The following is a 23,492-nucleotide window of genomic DNA, read 5'->3' as shown; positions in this document are numbered from 1 at the left end:
AAAACTATTTGTCTCTGCTAATTTTCCTTGCGATATTCATATGTGTATATATACGTTTATGTAATCGTTAGGTTAACAATCAATAAACCTTATTAACCGATAACCATGGTCTCTCCGTTGATGTGATTTATTACCATGTTTTTTTACTGTTATGAAGGATTCCATTTACCCACGTCATAACAGTACATACTCCTTCATGTATGGTATATGGACCGTGGTGAGTTTTCGGGTGTTTGGTCCAGATTTCTTGGAGCTGATGTCATGCTCTCTGGATAGTTGTTTCAGCAGATTGTTTAAGAGAAAACCTTCTCTTGATATGCATGGCTGCTATTACATACTAGACTGCCCGTGACCCGTTGGGTCAGTATGTTATATTAGCTATGGAATTCATGTATGAGCGTGACACTTGTGACATAAAGAAAATAGTTTTTTTGTTTTTTTTACATAACAGAAACATTTCTATGAAAGTATATTAAAGTGAAAAATCACGGACGGATCACTCAAACATGAAAAAAAAATCCTACCTATTCGTGTAAAGTTACCTATTTTTCTAAACATAAATCGAAAATTCCACATGATAGATACTAGACTACCTGTGACCCGTTGGGTCAGTATGTTATATTAGCTATGGAATTAATGTATGAGCATGACACTTGTGACGTAAAGAAAATAGTTTTTTGTGACGTAACAGAAACATTTCTATGAAAGTATATTAAAAATGAAAAAAAGAATATAGATAGATTTCTATGAGTCGATCTGTTTATAATGGTTTATTTTTGAAATTATAAGTGGTTTGCCATACTTATAGGTAAATCTGCACTATTCAAATTTTGATATATCGTTTAATTTAAACGCGAAAAAAACAAAAACAATTGGGACGCTGAAAACGTACACAGTAAAACAATACGTTGTAAAATGCTCTTATGTTTGTCAAAGGTTAAAGTAGATTTATTTGTAAGAAAATTGCGTTAAAATAACTTAAACGTAATAAAGAAATGAACGATGTGAAAAAAATGCAGAAAGTATTAACAATTTTTTATTTGGATAATTTAAACGCCAAAAACAAAAACAGTTGGGATGCTGAAAACGTAAACAGTAAAACAATACATTGTCAATGGGTCAAAGTTGATTTATTTGTAAGAAAATTGCGTTAAAATAACTTAAACGTAATACGGAAATGAACGATGTGAAAAAAATGCAGAAAGTATTAACAATTTTTTATTTGGATAATTTAAACGCCAAAAACAAAAACAGTTGGGATGCTGAAAACGTAAACAGTAAAACAATACATTGTCAATGGGTCAAAGTTGATTTATTTGTAAGAAAATTGCGTTAAAATAACTTAAACGTAATACGGAAATGAACGATGTGAAAAAAATGCAGAAAGTATTAACAATTTTTTATTTGGATAATTTAAACGCCAAAAACAAAAACAGTTGGGATGCTGAAAACGTAAACAGTAAAACAATACATTGTCAATGGGTCAAAGTTGATTTATTTGTAAGAAAATTGCGAGAGTATACTTGTAATACAGAATAGTTGCAAAACATCCCCACCTTTCTCATATTAAATAATAATTTCTAAATAATAACGTTAATATTTCAGTGCGCATGTCAAATTCTGCAAAAGTAGCGATTGGTGTTTATTTGGTTATGCTGTCATTGGTTTATGTTTATGTACACGTGCGCAACCGGAAGTCGTAAACCGGAAAGTGGGTTACATCACTCGTTACAAGGTCATTTGAGTTTTATAATTATATAGATTACTTTTGTTCGGCGTTGTAGGCAACAGACTATTCCTTTCTTTACATTATATGGGTGGGGGAGATGAAGTTTAGATATTGTCCAGTGAAAGTTGGCTTTCGATATACAGATGACCTACAATTGTGAATTACTTATGAATTCTATTTTGTCATGGCTGACGGAATGAAAGCCTGTAACCTTAAGATGCACCCGAAAAAGTTTGGAGGTTACATCGGCTGAAACGTTATGAGAACATCCATCTCTGATCATTATGATTAAAAAAATATCCGTCTCCGATTCCTAGGTTTCTAAAAATATCTGCAGCAATTCCTAGGATTCTCAAAAATTCCACCTCTGATTTGTAGGATTCTAAAAATATCCATCTCCAATTCCTAGGATTCAAAAAATATCCGTCTTTGATTCCTAGGATTCTAAACATATTCATCTCTGATCCTTATGATTCGCAAAATATCAGTCTCTGATTCCTAGAATTCTAAACATATCTATATCCGATTCTTAGGATTGTAAAAATATCCGTTTCTGATTCTTAAGATTAAAAAAATATCCGTTTACGATTTCAAGAATTCTAAAAATATCTATCGCTAATTCTTAGGATTCTAAAAATATCCACCTCTTATCCTTCTGATTCTAATAATATCCGTCTCTGATTCCTAAGATTCTAAACTTAACAGCCTCTGATCCCTAAGAGTTTTAAAATATCGGCCTCTAATTTCTAGGATTCTAAAAATATCCATCCCCAAACAATGCAAATATCATTGCTTGCTTCTCCAATTTGCATTTTAAAATATATTTCTCTCCTTTTAATATAGGAATGTTCACTCTAGATCTGCTGGGAGGCCGACAATTACATTACTCAAAGAACAAGGTAAGTGAATTCTTGTTGCCTTTTCTGTCGTTGCCGTTCTTTCATGTAAAGTGATTCTTTAGATGCTCAGGATCATGACAAAAATATTCGCCTCTGATTTCTAAGATTCTAAAAAATATCCGCTTCCGATTCCTACAGTTGTAAACATATCCGTCACTGATTCCTAAGATTCTAAGAATATCTGTCTCCGATTCCTAGAATTCTAAAGCATTCCATCTTTGGTTCCTAAGATTCTAAAAATATCCGCCCCCCCCCTCCAATTCTTAGATTTAAAAAATATCCATCTCTGATTTCTTAAATTGTAGACATATCCGTCTCTGATTCCTAAGATTCTAAAAATATCTGCCTCTGATTCCTAAGATTCTTAAAATATCCATCTCCGATTCCTAGAATTGTAAACATATCCATTTCTGATTCTCCAGATTCCAAAAATATCTATCTCTGATTCCTATGATTCTAAAGATATCCGTCTCTGATTCCTAAGATTCTAAAAAATATCTGCCTCTGATTCCTAAGATTCTAAAAATATCCATCCCTGATTCCTAAAATTCTAAAAATATCCGTCTCTGATTCTTAAGATTCCAATATCTGCCTCTGATTCTTTAGATTTTTAAAATATCCATCTCCGATTCTTAAGATTCCAATAATATCTGCCTCCGAGTCCTAAGATTCTAAAAATATCTATCTCTGATTCCTAAGATTCTAAAAATATCCATCTTTGATTTCTAAGATTCTAAAAATATCTATCTCTGATTCCTGAGATTCTAAACATATTTGTCTCCGATACTTAAGTTTCCAATAATATCTGCCTCTGATTCCTAAGATTCTAAAAATATCCACCTCCGATTCCTAAGATTGTAAACACATTTGTCTCCAATTCTTAAGATTCCAATAATATCTGCCTCCATTCCGATGATTCTAAAAAATATCCATCTCCGATTCCTAAGATTCTAAAAATATCTATCTCTGATTCCTGAGATTTCCCAACTTTACTGACATGCAGAAGTTCAAGTGTAATGTGAACAGACATCTTGCTACTCATCTCCCTTCATAATATCCCTGCAAATTATGTCCCCGATAGTAGCGCCGTACTGTGCCATGTTTGGGGTGAAAATAGAATAAAATAAATAAATAAAATATAACTAGCAGAGGTACCCGGCGTTGCCTGGGTGTGTGGAGGTGGTGTAGTAAGGAATCCCCTCCAAAAAGGAGTGGAAGTAGCGAGGTATAGGGGATCAAAACAATAGTAGGCAGCCCGGGTGGAGAGAGGTGTTGTTTAAAAATATTGGGAGCAGGCAGGTTCAAGGCCGGAAGCAAAGGAGGAAAAAACAAAAATGTAACGTCTTGGCCAATGCGTCCATGGCGAAATCGGAAGCCGAGAGCGTTGAAATTAAGAGTAGTCAGTTCAACAGAGACGATGACTTGCGAAAATATCAACAAAAAAAGCGACCACCTCCTTGTAAAAAACAGGTGAGTTGAGGTTGAAGGAATTAATTTTTCGATATTTGTTGTCTGAGACATTGAGCTTCAAAACGAAACTGATGTGTCGTGTGTGTCGAAAGTTTTAGCAGACATAAAAACATACATAAACAGACATTTGAGATTCATCTAATAGATTATGTAAAGTCAAAAACTAATACAAAAACTGTAATTATTTTATACAAAATCTGTGTTTTCTTTTTATAAATAAAAGGTGCCAAGAATGTGCTTCTACATGCATTTGATGGTCGGCCCGCGGTTGCAATGGAAGGCGTGAGAGAAGGTTATTATTTTTCCATTCCGCCATCCATTGTCAGGAGCGAACAGGTAAGCAATTAGTTTGCACTCACACTTTTTTTTTGCCATAAGAAATTATCGTTTCTCTTGTCTACAATTACATTATTGTTGTAGACCCGTGCTATGGGTTACAAATGAAAGAAACCACAAGTAGTGTAAAGTGTATACAATATAATATGTATTTATCATAAAGAATCCAAGAGCCACTGAAGTGGTATGAGAGGAACATGTTCGTAGCATGCGGTTAAACATGGTATGAATGTATCCATTTAGTTACTGAAAACAGTGGTATTCATAGGACTGGTTGATTCCACTTAGTTCTCAAATAGGGGTGATTTGTACCCCACAACATTTATTAAAACATTTTTTTCACTCACGTTCAACCCTAACAAGGCATATTGCCACTTGGACATAGGGTTACAATTGGACTTTTTGTCCGCAACTTGGTTTTAAAATTTATAGTTTCTTTAAATGCTGTCGTAATGGCTCTTGTGGGCTGCGACGTTGTTTGGCTGTGGAATGTTGCATCCCTCTGCCTGTTCTACAAGTATTTTAATGGTGAATGCTCTGATGAACTGCAAGCACTTGTGCCCCCACGACATGAACACCCTCAACAGACCCGACAAGCTGCAAAATCCCACCCCCACACAGTAGAGATCCCTAGATGTAAAAGATCTTTCTGCTCCAGTAGTTTCTTCCCCAGAACCGCTAGACTTTGGAATTCCATTCCAGGTCACTGCTTTCCCAACTGTACTGACATGCAGAAGTTCAAGTGCAACGTGAACCAACATCTTGCTGCCCAAATCCCTACATAGTACCCCAGTAGTTGTTTACCCTGATAATAGCCCCTTACACCAAAGTGGCAATGTGCCTTGTTTGGGGTGAAAATGTAATAAAAAAAAAATATATATATATATATATATATTTGGTGCCTCTCCTTTGTGAAATGACAATTGGCACGCTCACACTAGGGGAACTTCCAGAAGGTGTTGGAACTGTACAACAAGTGCATTACAGCCAGAGGAGATTACTTGGAAGGGGACTAGAGTTTTATGTATGTACTATCAATAAAAGTGGCCATATGAAAAAAAATAATTTTTTCTTGTCATTTCTCTCCAACCCAAACCTTTTCTTCTATTCAATGTCGACCGACCATTTTTTCTCTTGTCTTTCATGTCTTCCAAGAAGCAAAAACTTGTGAAACAACTTCCGCTAGAACATTTGATCCTTGAGTCCGACTCACCTGCTCTCGGACCGGAAAAACAGGTGAGAAATATTTCCAAATGTATTTTAATCCAGCCCCGAGTTGTAAAAATACAGATTTCTTTTTCAAGTTTTTCTTTTGAAAACCATTTCCATCCTTCAAGTCTTCCCTTTCCTGTTGTCCTGTTACAAAAGAGATTATAAAAACATTGGTACTGTCGGTTTCAAGTCTAAAACAAATGGGACCAATCCCTGATCGCCTATGTTGGTCCCTCTTCAGCCTCTGTTTGTATCTGAATCACTGATTTGTATCAGAAATCCACTGAGGAGAGCTCGATATAGGCGACCAGAGATTTAAAAAATTTTGATAATCTTTACTTTTTGCTTGTTAACGGATTTTTCTGCAAACCTGGATTACCTATATTTGGATTATGCCAAATTTTTCTTTTCGGAACAAATTTCTTATTGATAATATGTTTTTTTTTTTACATAGACGTCAAGGCCGATAGGCCACTCAAGGATAAGGGTTAAAGAGTGTAGAGTAGTCAAAAGGACAATATAGTAATCGATAGTAATGGAAGTTCGGTAAATTTGTTAACTTAAGTGGAACGGCTCATCAGAAACTTGTTCACGTTGGACTTGAAGACAACCATATTATAGACAGCTGGAAAGCAGGAAAACGGAAGACAATTCCACAGGCGTGCAGTTCTAAGAAAGAAGCTTTGATCATGGAATCTGTTTAGGTTTAGGCACAGATAAAGAGTGGGGAAAATTATTGATAATGTTTTCAGCTAGTCTAGTGTTTCTTGTGAAAGTTTGGCGAGGGGGGACCATAGATTGAAGCTCAGTCGAACACTTTCCATGAAAATAACGATAAAGCAGAGACAAACTCGCAACATCTCTTCTGTGAGATAGAGGTTGCAGCGAAGAGAAAAGGACATCTCCCACCAGGCCACGAAGTCTATTTTGAACCCTATCAAGGCAGGACAAGCTTTGTTATAATATTCATTTGCTAATATCTTTCTTTTGATGAGAAGAACATATTTCTTTGAAACTCTGCGGATTAAGGAAAGTTCAATATACCTTTTTTGAGTATCTTGTCGAACAATGAATTATTGTAAAATATATTTTTGCGGTCTTTAATTTTTTTGTTTACATATATATATATATATATATATATATATATATATATATATGTATATATATATATATATAAATCTATAAATATAAAAGCGAAAATATATGTTTGTATGTGTGTTCGCTTTTTCTGTATGTCTACAAAAGGCTTTTTTCAGAGAAGCGGTCGCTCGGTTCACAATATATATAGTGGCGCCAAATTGACGTGATCACTAGGATACTTCAAGTAAAAGTCAAATATGAACAGGTAAAATTATAGAGGAATAAAAGGCAAATTAAAATATCATATTTAAGCATATTTTACGACCAGGCAAAGCTGCCCCCCCTAGTAGATATATTATAGAGTAATTATACAGATCAGCTCAATTTCATTTATTTTAAAAATTATTTCATTTATTTTAGAAGTTATTTTAATTGTTTAAAAAGTATATTATTAATTTAAAAATTATTTCATAAATTTTAAAAACTTATTTTATTTATTTTAAAAATAATTTTATTTATTTTAACAACTATTTCATTTCTTTTAAAAATCATTTTATTTTAAAAATCATTTTATTTATTTTAAAAATCATTTTACTTATTTTAAAAGTTGCTTTAATTATCTTAAAAATCGTTTTATTTATTAAAAAAAATTAATGATTTCTTAAATAAATAAAATTATTTTTCAAATAAATGAAATAATTTTTAAAACAAATAAATTTGTTTTAAAAATTATTTTATTTATTTGAAAAATAATTTTATTTATTTTAGAAATCATTTTATTTTAAAAGTTGTTTTATTTATTGTAAAAATTATTTCATTTATTTTAAAAATAAAAGCGAATTAAAAAATCATATTTAAGCATAAAATATACTTAAATATGATATTATAATATATACCAGGCAAAGCTCCCCGCCCCTAGTAGATATATTATAGAGTAATTATACAGATCAGCTCAATTACAGAACTAATCTATAGTTTTCTGTTTTTATTCACTTGTTTGTTTTTTTTTCCCATTTTTTTTTCTTAGGTTAGAAATGAACCCGCAAACATTCGGATATCTGCTGAATACATCGCCAAAATCAAAGGAGTTGATATCAATAAAGTTTTAACGACGACAACAGAAAATGTCATAAAACTTTTTCCAAGATTAAAAAATTTTTTTAAATGAATTTTTTTTATTTTATTTTTTTTTATATAAAGAAAATTGTAATTAAAACTTTATTTATGCAAATGATGCCTTATTTTTATTTTTTATTCTTTTTTATTATATTTGCTTGTGTTATTTGCTCATATTAATTAGAGTTCGTGTCTCTTTTTTATTTTTTATTCTTTACTAGCGGGGTACCCGGTGTAACAAAGAAAACTTTTTGCATGTGCATGAAAGATAAAGCTTTTAAAAATTTTCTTCTTTTATTAACCAAATAGCTAAATATTATGAATTGTAAAACCACAGAAATTCCCTAGTATTAAGGTCAAGTAAGAAGAAGTCGGTTAGAAAAAATATTGATCTCAATATTGTTTCTTTTAAGTAGGGGAGGTAATGTAACAAAGATCTTTGAAGCGAGCCATTGTGTTATTTTTGTAAATGATAATTTAGATTATGGACTGAGAATTGAATTTCTAAACAAAAAAGAAATAATATCTGCGTGATGTTCAGAGGGCGATATAATTGTTTATATATATATCAACAAGTCAGATGGACAAAAAGAGAATGCGCAGGCATTTTCTTGGGGAAGAGATGTGCAGAGAGGAACACAGTCAAAGCAGAGTTGGCTCTTGACTTGACACATTTCTTCAGATACCCAGAGACCGACACTCCACAAGGTTACAAGCCTTTGACCATATTCTTAGCATAATAACACATCACTTCCTTCAGGACTCTGAAAGAATTATAAGAACTGTACTGTTTTTTTTGTTAATATATATTTGTGTGCAGAATCGTTTTATCTTTTTTGTCTTTTACTACACAAAATATCCATGGCTCTCTTTCGACGACGTTCGTCGTTAAGAGGGTACACAACAAATTGGTCCAGGATATATAACTAGACGATCAACTGATAATTCGGTCACTTCCCCATACCAGTAACTTTAGACGGTCAAGAATTATCACCAGCAGTGGAAGGGTTCCGAGGTCGACGATCATCCTCAACCGACTGGTGAAAGAGTGGGGGTGACACCCGGTGTTGCTCGGGTGTAGACAAGTTTTATGGTAAGGGTACAAAAAAAAGGTGGTAAGCAGGCAATTATTTATTTTTTAAATTATTTTATTTATTTTAAAAATTATTTCATTTATTTTAAAAATTATTTTATTTATTTTAAAAATCATTTTATTTATTTTAAAAATCATTTTATTTTTTTAAAAATCATTTTATTTATTTTAAAAATTATTTTATTTATTTTTAAAATTATTTTATTTATTTTAAAAATCATTTTATTTATTTTAAAAATCATTTTATTTATTTTAAAAATCATTTTATTTATTTTAAAAATCATTTTATTTATTTTAAAAATTATTTCATTTATTTTAGAAGTTGTTTTAATTATTTAAAAAGTATTTTATTAATTTAAAAATTATTTCATTAATTTTAAAAACTTATTTTATTTATAAAATAATTTTTAGTTAGAAAATTATTTTATTAATTTGAACAATTATTTCATTTATTTTAAAAATCATTTTATTTATTTTAAAAATCATTTTATTTATTTTAAAAGTTTTAATTATTTAAAAATCGTTTTATTTATTAAAAATATTATTTTATTTATTAAAACAAATTTATTTGTTTTAAAAATTATTTCATTTATTTGAAAAGTAATTTTATTTATTTAAGAAATCATTTTATTTTAAAAGTTGTTTTATTTATTGTAAAAATTATCTCATTTATTTTAAACCTTATTTTATTTATTTTAAAAATAATTTTATTTATTTTAAAAATTATTTTATATATTTTAATAATTATTTTATATATTTTAAAAATTATTTTATTTATTTTAAAAATTATTTCCTTTATTTTAGAAATTATTTTTTATTTTAAAAATTATTTCATTTATATTGGAAATTATATTTTTTATTTTAAAAATTATTTTATTTATTTCAAAAATTATATTAATCATTTTAAAAATTATTTTATTTACTTTAGAAAATTTTTTTATTTTAAAAATAATTTTATTTATTTTAAAAATCATTTTATTTATTTTAGAAGTTGTTTCATTTATTTTAAAAATTATTTCATTTATTTTAGAAGTAATTTTAATTCTTGAAAAATTATTTTATTAATTTTAAAATTATTTCATTTATTTAAAAAAACTATTTTATTTATTTTAAAAATTATTTTATTGATTTCAAAATTTCCTAAAAGTCAAATTCAGACTTCTAATCCGAAACATTTTCAAATAATCACTTAAAAATAAGGATACACAAGGGAGATAATTCATTAAGAAGATACATTCAATTAACTGTGATTGCAAAATTTAATCGCGACTGAGAAGTTGAAGAAATACATAAAAGACATTGCCAAGGTTGCTGCAAAGAAGCTAGGCTCCTTCTACCGTGCTAGAAAACTATCGACACCTGCTAGTATCCTGCATCTTTACAAAAAATGGAATATTTTTGCCTGGTACATCAAACACTAGTCTCTCTCTTTACTGAACAGGGTCCTAAAAAAGGGCTTTATTCTAATTGGTTACGCATTGTCAACCAAGATAAAACCCTGTCCCATCACCGCAATTTTGAGATAGACAGATATATAAAAGACTCAGATCGTTTTTGCGTTTCAACAAACTCATCTACCAGAAAGACTAGCAAAATATCTTCTGTGAGAAAGTGGCTATAAGGAAGATCCATAGAGAACATGAACTGGAAGACATTGCCAAGGTTGCTGTATAATACTGATCTAGATAAGAACTCACACCTGACAATATTGTGACACAATGACGTAGCTCCTATTTTGGAGGAGCAAGGGGGCTTCTACATTAATAAACCTTGTGCCTAACTTGTTCTGTACTTATGTTTCATACAAGATGGTTTGTCGACACAGCAATTACCATTACGATGGGAACAGTCATTTAGCAACGGTGAAATGACAGATAATTATGCAATTCATTTTTGTATAGCGGAACATCAACTTAATGTTTCCTGTCCATTTTATGCGGAGCAGATGCGGTGAATGCTGGCTATAAATGGCCGTACGGAGTGTGAATAGTTGGCTAAATGCAAAAGGATCTTTGCAAATTACATCTACAATTATTATTAAAAATAAATACAAGTCAAAGTCGATTATTACTATTATTATTTGGACTGAGAAGAACTCATCTTAAACTAAACTTAATTGCTGACAGTAAAATCATGTAGATAAACTTCTAGTACGTTTCCTTTGGTTTTAAAAGTGTAGACTGTGCAATATCCTATGCTTACATCATCAACGCTCTGATCCCCATCTGGCATCAATTGAAATGGATGGCTCTCGTCTAGGAGAAGCGTCATATTTTGACAAGCTTCTGGGTTTGACCTTTACTCCTGATCTGAAATGGAACACGTACATCAAGTCTGTTGCCAAAGTCGCTGGAAAGATGGTGGGATCCTTCTACCACTCTAGAAGATATCTCACTACTGATGCAATTCTCTATTTATATAAAAGCCAAGTACGTCCAAGGATGGAGTACTGCTGCCATATCTGGGAAGGAGCTGCTAAAAACAGCCTATCCTGCCTTGACAGAGTACAAAATAGACTTTGTGGCTTAGTGGGGGATGCCCTTTTCTCTACCCTGCAACCTCTCTCCCACGGAAGAGATGTTGCGAGCCTGTCTTTGTTTTATCGTTATTTCCATGGCAGGTGCTCGTCTGAACTCCAATCTCTGGTCCCCCTCGCCAATCCTTCACGAAAAACACCCGTCTAGCTGAATCCACTGTGAAAAATTTCCCCCACTCTTTATCTGTGCCTAAATCAAAACGTAGATTCCAAGAACAAAGCTTCTTTCTTAGAACTGCATGGCTGTGGAACTCTGTTCCGTCTGCCTGCTTCCCTCCTGACTACAACTTGAATGTCTTCAAGTTGTCTTTTTATTACCTACTTTATATATAATTTAATCGTCTCATGAATACCAAATCTACTAAATGCCTTCAAAGGACGATACAGTAAACAGTACATACACACATAAATAAATACATACATACATACATACATAAATACATACACACATAAATACATAGATACATACATACACACATACATACATGCATACATAAATACATACATACACACATAAATACATACATAAATACATACACACATAAATACATACATAAATACATACATACATAGATACATACATACACACATACATACATACATACATTAAGTAGAACAACTACCATTGTGTTTTTATAAATAAAAATAAAATAGCCTATTGCTATTTACAACGAATATAGTATTAACAGCTGAGGCGGAGACACCTAAAAAATCGATCTATATAAGAGCCAGGTACGTCCAAGGATGGAGTACTATTGCCACGTCTGGGCAGGAGTTGCTAGAAAGGACATCCTTCCTTGATAGAGTTCAAAATAGACTTTGTAGCCTCGTAGGAGATATCCTTTTCTCTTCTCTGCAACCTCTATCTCACAGAAGAGATGTTGCGAGTTTGTCTCTGCTGTATCATTATTTTCATGGCAAGTGCTCGTCTGAGCTCCAATCTATGGTCCCCCCCCCTCGCCAGACTTTCACAAGAAACATTTGTCTAGCTGAAAACACTTTCAATAATTTTCCCCACTCTTTATCTGTGCCTAAACTTAAGCATAGATTCCATGAACAAAGCTTCTTTCCTAGAACTGCACGCCTATGGAACAGTCTTCCGTTCTCCTGCTTTCCAGCTGACTACAATATGATTGTCTTCAAGTCCAGCGTAAACAAGTTCTTGATGAGCCGTTCGACTTAAGTTAACAAATTTACCGAATTTCCATTACTAACGATTACTATCTTGTCCAATTGACTACTGTACACTCTTTAGCCCTTATCCTCGAGTGGCTTTTGTGCCTTGATAAGTGGTTATGCTATGTTAAAACAAAAAAAGTAGATGATATTGCATACAATACATTTGAAAATTGTATCCATTTGGTGCTTCTATACCTCAATTGAGACGCGGTGCAAGTTTTCGGGTGTGTTTGAAAGTTTGACTCTCCCTTTGCGCACAATTACCTTTTAATTAATTAAAAGTCAAGTATGAACAGCTAAAATTAGAGAGGAATAAAAATGCGAATCAGAAAAAAAAAAATTAAATAAATTAAAAAAAAAAAAACTGAAAGAAGTTCCACAGGCGTGCAGTTCTAAGAAAGAAGCTTTGTTTATGGAATCTACATTTTGAATCTACATGTGCTGACAGATAATAGAAATCTCAGCCAATGAAATTCTAGCAAGCAGACAAGGAAAGAAAGGTTTTAGATTTGGTCAGTTTTGGCTTCATGAATTTTTTGCCGATTTCACTTGGAACCAAGACCCTCAAAGGTTATGATGAAAAGCCACTCAAGGAAAAAGATTAAGACAAGATGAAATTTTTTTTTTACAAGGTAGTCACCACTTATCAAGGCCCGGAAGCCACTCATGGATAAGGGTTATTGTAAGTACAGTACGTTAGTGTGAATATTTTAGAGTGTCTACTCAAGGGGGGGGCGGTTCATCAGGAATTTGTTTACGTTGGACTTGAAGACATCCAAGTTGTAGTCAGGAGGGAAGCAGGCAGACGGAACAGAGTTTGAAAATTTCTAAGTCCAAACAAGAGGGGATGTGGATATAGGTAGATGAGAATCTTATAGACCAATGCAAGTCAACGTGTATTCAATTGAAAATTTCTTAGTCAAAACAAGAGGGGATGTGGATATAGGTAGATGAGAATCCTATAGACCAATGCAAGTCAACGTGTATTCAATTGAAAATTTCTAAGTCCAAACAAGAGGGGATGTGGATATAGGTAGATGAGAATCCTATAGACCAATGCAAGTCAACGTGTATTAAATTGAAAATTTCTAAGTCCAAACAAGAGGGGATGTGGATATAGGTAGATCAGAATCCTATAGACCAATGCAAGTCAACGTGTATTCAATTGAAAATTTCTAAGTCCAAACAACAGGGGATGTGGATATAGGTAGATGAGAATCCTATAGACCAATGCAAGTCAACGTGTATTCAATTGAAAATTTCTAAGTCCAAACAAGAGGGGATGTGGATATAGGTAGATGAGAATCTTATAGACCAATGCAAGTCAACGTGTATTCAATTGAAAATTTCTAAGTCCAAACAAGAGGGGATGTGGATATAGGTAGATGAGAATCTTATAGACCAATGCAAGTCAACGTGTATTCAATTGAAAATTTCTAAGTCAAAACAACAGGGGATGTGGATATAGGTAGATGAGAATCCTATAGACGAATGCAAGTCAACGTGTATTCAATTGAAAATTTCTAAGTCCAAACAAGAGGGGATGTGGATATAGGTAGATCAGAATCCTATAGACCAATGCAAGTCAACGTGTATTCAATTGAAAATTTCTAAGTCCAAACAAGAGGGGATGTGGATATAGGTAGATCAGAATCCTATAGACCAAGGCAAGTCAACGTGTATTCAATTGAAAATTTCTAAGTCCAAACAAGAGGGGATGTGGATATAGGTAGATGAGAATCCTATAGACCAAGGCAAGTCAACGTGTATTCAATTGAAAATTTCTAAGTCCAAACAAGAGGGGATGTGGATATAGGTAGATGAGAATCATATAGACCAATGCAAGTCAACGTGTATTCAATTGAAAATTTCTAAGTCCAAACAAGAGGGGATGTGGATATAGGTAGATGAGAATCCTATAGACCAATGCAAGTCAACGTGTATTCAATTGAAAATTTCTAAGTCCAAACAAGAGGGGATGTGGATATAGGTAGATGAGAATCCTATAGACCAATGCAAGTCAACGTGTATTCAATTGAAAATTTCTAAGTCCAAACAACAGGGGATGTGGATATAGGTAGATGAGAATCCTATAGACCAATGCAAGTCAACGTGTATTCAATTGAAAATTTCTAAGTCAAAACAAGAGGGGATGTGGATATAGGTAGATGAGAATCCTATAGACCAATGCAAGTCAACGTGTATTCAATTGAAAATTTCTAAGTCCAAACAAGAGGGGATGTGGATATAGGTAGATGAGAATCCTATAGACCAATGCAAGTCAACGTGTATTCAAATGAAAATTTCTAAGTCAAAACAAGAGGGGATGTGGATATAGGTAGATCAGAATCCTATAGACCAATGCAAGTCAACGTGTATTCAATTGAAAATTTCTAAGTCCAAACAAGAGGGGATGTGGATATAGGTAGATGAGAATCCTATAGACCAATGCAAGTCAACGTGTATTCAATTGAAAATTTCTAAGTCCAAACAAGAGGGGATGTGGATATAGGTAGATGAGAATCCTATAGACCAATGCAAGTCAACGTGTATTCAAATGAAAATTTCTAAGTCAAAACAAGAGGGGATGTGGATATAGGTAGATGAGAATCCTATAGACCAATGCAAGTCAACGTGTATTCAATTGAAAATTTCTAAGTCCAAACAAGAGGGGATGTGGATATAGGTAGATGAGAATCCTATAGACCAATGCAAGTCAACGTGTATTCAATTGAAAATTTCTAAGTCCAAACAACAGGGGATGTGGATATAGGTAGATGAGAATCCTATAGACCAATGCAAGTCAACGTGTATTCAATTGAAAATTTCTAAGTCCAAACAAGAGGGGATGTGGATATAGGTAGATGAGAATCCTATAGACCAATGCAAGTCAACGTGTATTCAATTGAAAATTTCTAAGTCCAAACAAGAGGGGATGTGGATATAGGTAGATGAGAATCCTATAGACAAATGCAAGTCAACGTGTATTCAATTGAAAATTTCTAAGTCCAAACAAGAGGGGATGTGGATATAGGTAGATGAGAATCCTATAGACCAAGGCAAGTCAACGTGTATTCAATTGAAAATTTCTAAGTCCAAACAAGAGGGGATGTGGATATAGGTAGATGAGAATCATATAGACCAATGCAAGTCAACGTGTATTCAATTGAAAATTTCTAAGTCCAAACAAGAGGGGATGTGGATATAGGTAGATGAGAATCCTATAGACCAATGCAAGTCAACGTGTATTCAATTGAAAATTTCTAAGTCCAAACAACAGGGGATGTGGATATAGGTAGATGAGAATCCTATAGACCAATGCAAGTCAACGTGTATTCAATTGAAAATTTCTAAGTCCAAACAACAGGGGATGTGGATATAGGTAGATGAGAATCCTATAGACCAATGCAAGTCAACGTGTATTCAATTGAAAATTTCTAAGTCAAAACAAGAGGGGATGTGGATATAGGTAGATGAGAATCCTATAGACCAATGCAAGTCAACGTGTATTCAATTGAAAATTTCTAAGTCCAAACAAGAGGGGATGTGGATATAGGTAGATGAGAATCCTATAGACCAATGCAAGTCAACGTGTATTCAAATGAAAATTTCTAAGTCAAAACAAGAGGGGATGTGGATATAGGTAGATCAGAATCCTATAGACCAATGCAAGTCAACGTGTATTCAATTGAAAATTTCTAAGTCCAAACAAGAGGGGATGTGGATATAGGTAGATGAGAATCCTATAGACCAATGCAAGTCAACGTGTATTCAAATGAAAATTTCTAAGTCCAAACAAGAGGGGATGTGGATATAGGTAGATGAGAATCCTATAGACCAATGCAAGTCAACGTGTATTCAAATGAAAATTTCTAAGTCAAAACAAGAGGGGATGTGGATATAGGTAGATGAGAATCCTATAGACCAATGCAAGTCAACGTGTATTCAATTGAAAATTTCTAAGTCCAAACAAGAGGGGATGTGGATATAGGTAGATGAGAATCCTATAGACCAATGCAAGTCAACGTGTATTCAATTGAAAATTTCTAAGTCCAAACAAGAGGGGATGTGGATATAGGTAGATGAGAATCCTATAGACCAATGCAAGTCAACGTGTATTCAATTGAAAATTTCTAAGTCCAAACAAGAGGGGATGTGGATATAGGTAGATGAGAATCCTATAGACCAATGCAAGTCAACGTGTATTCAATTGAAAATTTCTAAGTCCAAACAAGAGGGGATGTGGATATAGGTAGATGAGAATCCTATAGACCAATGCAAGTCAACGTGTATTCAAATGAAAATTTCTAAGTCAAAACAAGAGGGGATGTGGATATAGGTAGATGAGAATCCTATAGACCAATGCAAGTCAACGTGTATTCAATTGAAAATTTCTAAGTCCAAACAAGAGGGGATGTGGATATAGGTAGATGAGAATCCTATAGACCAATGCAAGTCAACGTGTATTCAATTGAAAATTTCTAAGTCCAAACAAGAGGGGATGTGGATATAGGTAGATTAGAATCCTATAGACCAATGCAAGTCAACGTGTATTCAATTGAAAATTTCTAAGTCCAAACAAGAGGGGATGTGGATATAGGTAGATGAGAATCCTATAGACCAATGCAAGTCAACGTGTATTCAATTGAAAATTTCTAAGTCCAAACAAGAGGGGATGTGGATATAGGTAGATGAGAATCCTATAGACCAATGCAAGTCAACGTGTATTCAATTGAAAATTTCTAAGTCAAAACAAGAGGGGATGTGGATATAGGTAGATGAGAATCCTATAGACCAATGCAAGTCAACGTGTATTCAATTGAAAATTTCTAAGTCCAAACAAGAGGGGATGTGGATATAGGTAGATGAGAATCCTATAGACCAATGCAAGTCAACGTGTATTCAAATGAAAATTTCTAAGTCAAAACAAGAGGGGATGTGGATATAGGTAGATCAGAATCCTATAGACCAATGCAAGTCAACGTGTATTCAATTGAAAATTTCTAAGTCCAAACAAGAGGGGATGTGGATATAGGTAGATGAGAATCCTATAGACCAATGCAAGTCAACGTGTATTCAATTGAAAATTTCTAAGTCCAAACAAGAGGGGATGTGGATATAGGTAGATGAGAATCCTATAGACCAATGCAAGTCAACGTGTATTCAATTGAAAATTTCTAAGTCCAAACAAGAGGGGATGTGGATATAGGTAGATGAGAATCTTATAGACCAATGCAAGTCAACGTGTATTCAATTGAAAATTTCTAAGTCCAAACAAGAGGGGATGTGGATATAGGTAGATGAGAATCCTATAGACCAATGCAAGTCAACGTGTATTAAATTGAAAATTTCTAAGTCCAAACAAGAGGGGATGTGGATATAGGTAGATCAGAATCCTATAGACCAATGCAAGTCAACGTGTATTCAATTGAAAATTTCTAAGTCCAAACAAGAGGGGATGTGGATATAGGTAGATGAGAATCCTATAGACCAATGCAAGTCAACGTGTATTCAATTGAAAATTTCTAAGTCCAAACAACAGGGGATGTGGATATAGGTAGATGAGAATCTTATAGACCAATGCAAGTCAACGTGTATTCAATTGAAAATTTCTAAGTCCAAACAACAGGGGATGTGGATATAGGTAGATGAGAATCCTATAGACCAATGCAAGTCAACGTGTATTCAAATGAAAATTTCTAAGTCCAAACAACAGGGGATGTGGATATAGGTAGATGAGAATCCTATAGACCAATGCAAGTCAACGTGTATTCAAATGAAAATTTCTAAGTCCAAACAACAGGGGATGTGGATATAGGTAGATGAGAATCTTATAGACCAATGCAAGTCAACGTGTATTCAATTGAAAATTTCTAAGTCCAAACAAGAGGGGATGTGGATATAGGTAGATGAGAATCCTATAGACCAATGCAAGTCAACGTGTATTCAATTGAAAATTTCTAAGTCCAAACAACAGGGGATGTGGATATAGGTAGATGAGAATCCTATAGACCAATGCAAGTCAACGTGTATTCAATTGAAAATTTCTAAGTCCAAACAACAGGGGATGTGGATATAGGTAGATGAGAATCCTATAGACCAATGCAAGTCAACGTGTATTCAATTGAAAATTTCTAAGTCCAAACAACAGGGGATGTGGATATAGGTAGATGAGAATCCTATAGACCAATGCAAGTCAACGTGTATTCAATTGAAAATTTCTAAGTCCAAACAACAGGGGATGTGGATATAGGTAGATGAGAATCCTATAGACCAATGCAAGTCAACGTGTATTCAATTGAAAATTTCTAAGTCCAAACAACAGGGGATGTGGATATAGGTAGATGAGAATCTTATAGACCAATGCAAGTCAACGTGTATTCAATTGAAAATTTCTAAGTCCAAACAAGAGGGGATGTGGATATAGGTAGATGAGAATCTTATAGACCAATGCAAGTCAACGTGTATTCAATTGAAAATTTCTAAGTCAAAACAAGAGGGGATGTGGATATAGGTAGATGAGAATCTTATAGACCAATGCAAGTCAACGTGTATTCAATTGAAAATTTCTAAGTCCAAACAAGAGGGGATGTGGATATAGGTAGATGAGAATCCTATAGACCAATGCAAGTCAACGTGTATTCAATTGAAAATTTCTAAGTCCAAACAAGAGGGGATGTGGATATAGGTAGATCAGAATCCTATAGACCAATGCAAGTCAACGTGTATTCAATTGAAAATTTCTAAGTCTAAACAAGACGGGATGTGGATATAGGTATATGAGAATCCTATAGACCAATGCAAGTCAACGTGTATTCAATTGAAAATTTCTAAGTCTAAACAAGACGGGATGTGGATATAGGTATATGAGAATCTTATAGACCAATGCAAGTCAACGTGTATTCAATTGAAAATTTCTAAGTCTAAACAAGACGGGATGTGGATATAGGTATATGAGAATCTTATAGACCAATGCAAGTCAACGTGTATTCAATTGAAAATTTCTAAGTCCAAAAAAGAGGGGATGTGGATATAGGTAGATGAGAATCCTATAGACCAATGCAAGTCAACGTGTATTCAAATGAAAATTTCTAAGTCCAAACAAGAAGGGATGTGGATATAGGTAGATCAGAATCCTATAGACCAATGCAAGTCAACGTGTATTCAATTGAAAATTTCTAAGTCCAAACAACAGGGGATGTGGATATAGGTAGATGAGAATCCTATAGACCAATGCAAGTCAACGTGTATTCAATTGAAAATTTCTAAGTCCAAACAACAGGGGATGTGGATATAGGTAGATGAGAATCCTATAGACCAATGCAAGTCAACGTGTATTCAATTGAAAATTTCTAAGTCCAAACAACAGGGGATGTGGATATAGGTAGATGAGAATCCTATAGACCAATGCAAGTCAACGTGTATTCAATTGAAAATTTCTAAGTCCAAACAACAGGGGATGTGGATATAGGTAGATGAGAATCTTATAGACCAATGCAAGTCAACGTGTATTCAATTGAAAATTTCTAAGTCCAAACAAGAGGGGATGTGGATATAGGTAGATGAGAATCTTATAGACCAATGCAAGTCAACGTGTATTCAATTGAAAATTTCTAAGTCAAAACAAGAGGGGATGTGGATATAGGTAGATGAGAATCTTATAGACCAATGCAAGTCAACGTGTATTCAATTGAAAATTTCTAAGTCCAAACAAGAGGGGATGTGGATATAGGTAGATGAGAATCCTATAGACCAATGCAAGTCAACGTGTATTCAATTGAAAATTTCTAAGTCCAAACAAGAGGGGATGTGGATATAGGTAGATCAGAATCCTATAGACCAATGCAAGTCAACGTGTATTCAATTGAAAATTTCTAAGTCTAAACAAGACGGGATGTGGATATAGGTATATGAGAATCCTATAGACCAATGCAAGTCAACGTGTATTCAATTGAAAATTTCTAAGTCTAAACAAGACGGGATGTGGATATAGGTATATGAGAATCTTATAGACCAATGCAAGTCAACGTGTATTCAATTGAAAATTTCTAAGTCTAAACAAGACGGGATGTGGATATAGGTATATGAGAATCTTATAGACCAATGCAAGTCAACGTGTATTCAATTGAAAATTTCTAAGTCCAAAAAAGAGGGGATGTGGATATAGGTAGATGAGAATCCTATAGACCAATGCAAGTCAACGTGTATTCAAATGAAAATTTCTAAGTCCAAACAAGAAGGGATGTGGATATAGGTAGATCAGAATCCTATAGACCAATGCAAGTCAACGTGTATTCAATTGAAAATTTCTAAGTCCAAACAAGAGGGGATGTAGGTATAGATAGGTGAGAATCCTATAGACCAAGCCTTCTCAACGTGTATTCAAATGAAAATTTCTAAGTCCTTACAGGGGTGGACGTAGGTATAGGTAGATGAGGAGCTACTAGACCAACACATGTCAAGTAGTATTCAATTGAAATCTCTAAGTTCAAAACAGTGTAAGTAAGTGTCTTGAAGTGCCCGATCGACGCCTACTGCCATGTTGGGTGCATGTAGGCGTAGCAAAATGCCTTCTAATCTGCTAGGCACATCGGGACTTAGTTTTTTTTTCTGTCCTTTCTCTGCACCGTGTAGGTTGGCGTCTGGATGTGCCTCATCGACGCCTACTGTTACCTGGGATAGCAAGACGGGGAATAGGGATAAAGAATAAGAAAAGGGAGATAGACAGATCTAGATAAATACAGAGGTATAAAGAGAGACAGGCAAGGGAGATACATTTCATGATTCAACTTATATGCTAATAGGAAATAGTTTGTATATCAGGAACACAAGCATTGTTTTTACTGGTTAATTCTACATCAGAATACACTTGTAGATTTTATGTAGCTTTTTTTCTATAGGGAACATGCAAATAGCACACATAACATCTAGACATATAAATATATACATAAAACAATTATAGTTATGAGATATATCTGAACTAATCCAAAAAGACAATAATGATGAATATCATCACTTACCTTGGAAAATTATCCAGGCTGTATGCCTACTCACATTCCATCAAACACCAGGAAATCATGAGCCATTGCTTGGTTGATTTTTTTTATTTTTATTTTTTTCATACACATTTGTAATTGTGTTTTGCTTTATCAAGTATTTTTGTAGTTAATCTGTGGTGTTGGGAGAGGTGTTAACATGAATCAATTTTGCTTAACATTTTTTATTATGTATATTTTTTTCAGTTTACAGAGTCATTGCAGTACCAAGTCTGACACTGTAATTGCTTGAAAAGTATTGCATTGGGAAGGATTCTTTTTTCTTTCTTTTTTTTTTTTTTTTTTTTTTTAGGTGTGCAGGAATTTCAGTAGGGGAAGTTTCTACTGATTTCAGATTCCAAGACAGCAAACTTGTATTTTATTGTTTGTGCATTCTTTTATCAAGTTTTTACATATGTTTTTGTGTTATGAAAGTGAAAATGAATGAGTTGCAAATACATTTACATTTTTGCATTCTTTTTTTAATTCTTCACCTTGTGTGTTTTAATGTCCCAAGAGTGAACCAAGACGGATGAGTCTTATTCAGCAGAGTGGAAAAAAACAGGTTACCTTTGGTTGTCCTCAATGGATTTGTCCATAGTATAATGTGTCCAAGTTATTGCCCTAATAAAGTGAGAACCATACCCCAAAACTAATGCAGAACTCTACTTACGTATTGCACAGCTACAAGAGTTAACTTGTCTAGGATAAGTGCCATATAAGTTTGCACAAGTCACTATATTGCTCTATTTATTAACTCATATGAACTTAAATTGCTGAACATGTCTCAAAAATTTTCTACAGAGCTCTACTTAGAAATGAGCACTCTCAAAGACAATTTATCTAACATAATTTTGAAATATGTTTTATAAAGTTACCATAAAGCTCTCAAATATATTAGGCACTCAAATAAGAAACTTGTTTTAAATACTTGTCATATATATATATATATATATATATATATATATATATATATATATATATATATATTAAACACTTACAGTATATCTATACTTACATATTGACATTTAGGTTTTCAAAACATACTGCAGAGCTCTTCATGTTTTCTGAATTTTATTCTTTCGTCTACTAATGTATTGAGCACTCTTAAGTATATTCGTGTAGCTGAATTGCCATACGTTTTTTGAAAGTCTATATTTAGCTCTACTAATGTATTGAACTCTGTCAAAATAAATTTATGCAGTTGAAATGCCATATCTGTTTCTCAAATGTTTTATTTAGCTCTACTAATATATTGAGCACTCTGGAAGTAGATTTGTCTAAAATAATTGCCAAAATGTTTCCAACTCTTACTACAAAGCTCTATAAATGCATTGAGCACTCTTAAAGTAAAATCGTCTTGTATAATTAAACAAAGCAATTTTTAAATTTACTACACAGCTATATAAAACTATGGAGCACATGCAAGAATCATTGGTAAATATATAAATCACATAATTATTAGAAGTTATTTTTTTAATTGAAATACATATATATATATATATAATCTATATATATATATATTCAAGGGAGACAATTTGTATATAGATCACATAATTATTAGAAGTTTTTTTTTATTGAAATAAATAAATATATATATATATATATATATATATGTATATACATATATATATATATTCAAGGGAGACAATTTGATATAGATCATATAATAATAAAAAGTTATTTTTATTAATTGAAGTAAATATATATATATATATATATATTTATTTATTTCAATTCAATCAATGAGACATAGAACAATAAAGTCATGTTATTTAGATTTTTACTTAATAATAACACTTTAAAA

The 23,492-nt window shown here is 33.0% G+C and overlaps 1 long non-coding RNA gene across 2 annotated transcripts; it reads left to right on the top strand.

The window, feature by feature from the left end:
* Positions 1–2,358: 2,358 nt before the first annotated feature.
* LOC145270392 (uncharacterized) lies at positions 2,359–6,847 on the top strand. 2 transcript variants are annotated; one of them, XR_013865334.1, is made up of 3 exons: positions 2,359–2,628; positions 4,322–4,434; positions 5,593–6,847. It is a non-coding gene; the product is annotated as an uncharacterized LOC145270392 (long non-coding RNA). The 2 variants fall into 2 exon arrangements; XR_013865333.1 differs by having other exon boundaries at positions 5,590–6,847.
* Positions 6,848–23,492: the final 16,645 nt, after the last annotated feature.

Source organism: Euprymna scolopes, chromosome 46 (assembly GCF_053919585.1).
Source record: "Euprymna scolopes isolate OS-2025 chromosome 46, ASM5391958v1, whole genome shotgun sequence".
NCBI classification, from domain to species: Eukaryota; Metazoa; Mollusca; class Cephalopoda; order Sepiida; family Sepiolidae; genus Euprymna; species Euprymna scolopes.
This window is presented reverse-complemented; position numbering and strand designations above follow the sequence as displayed.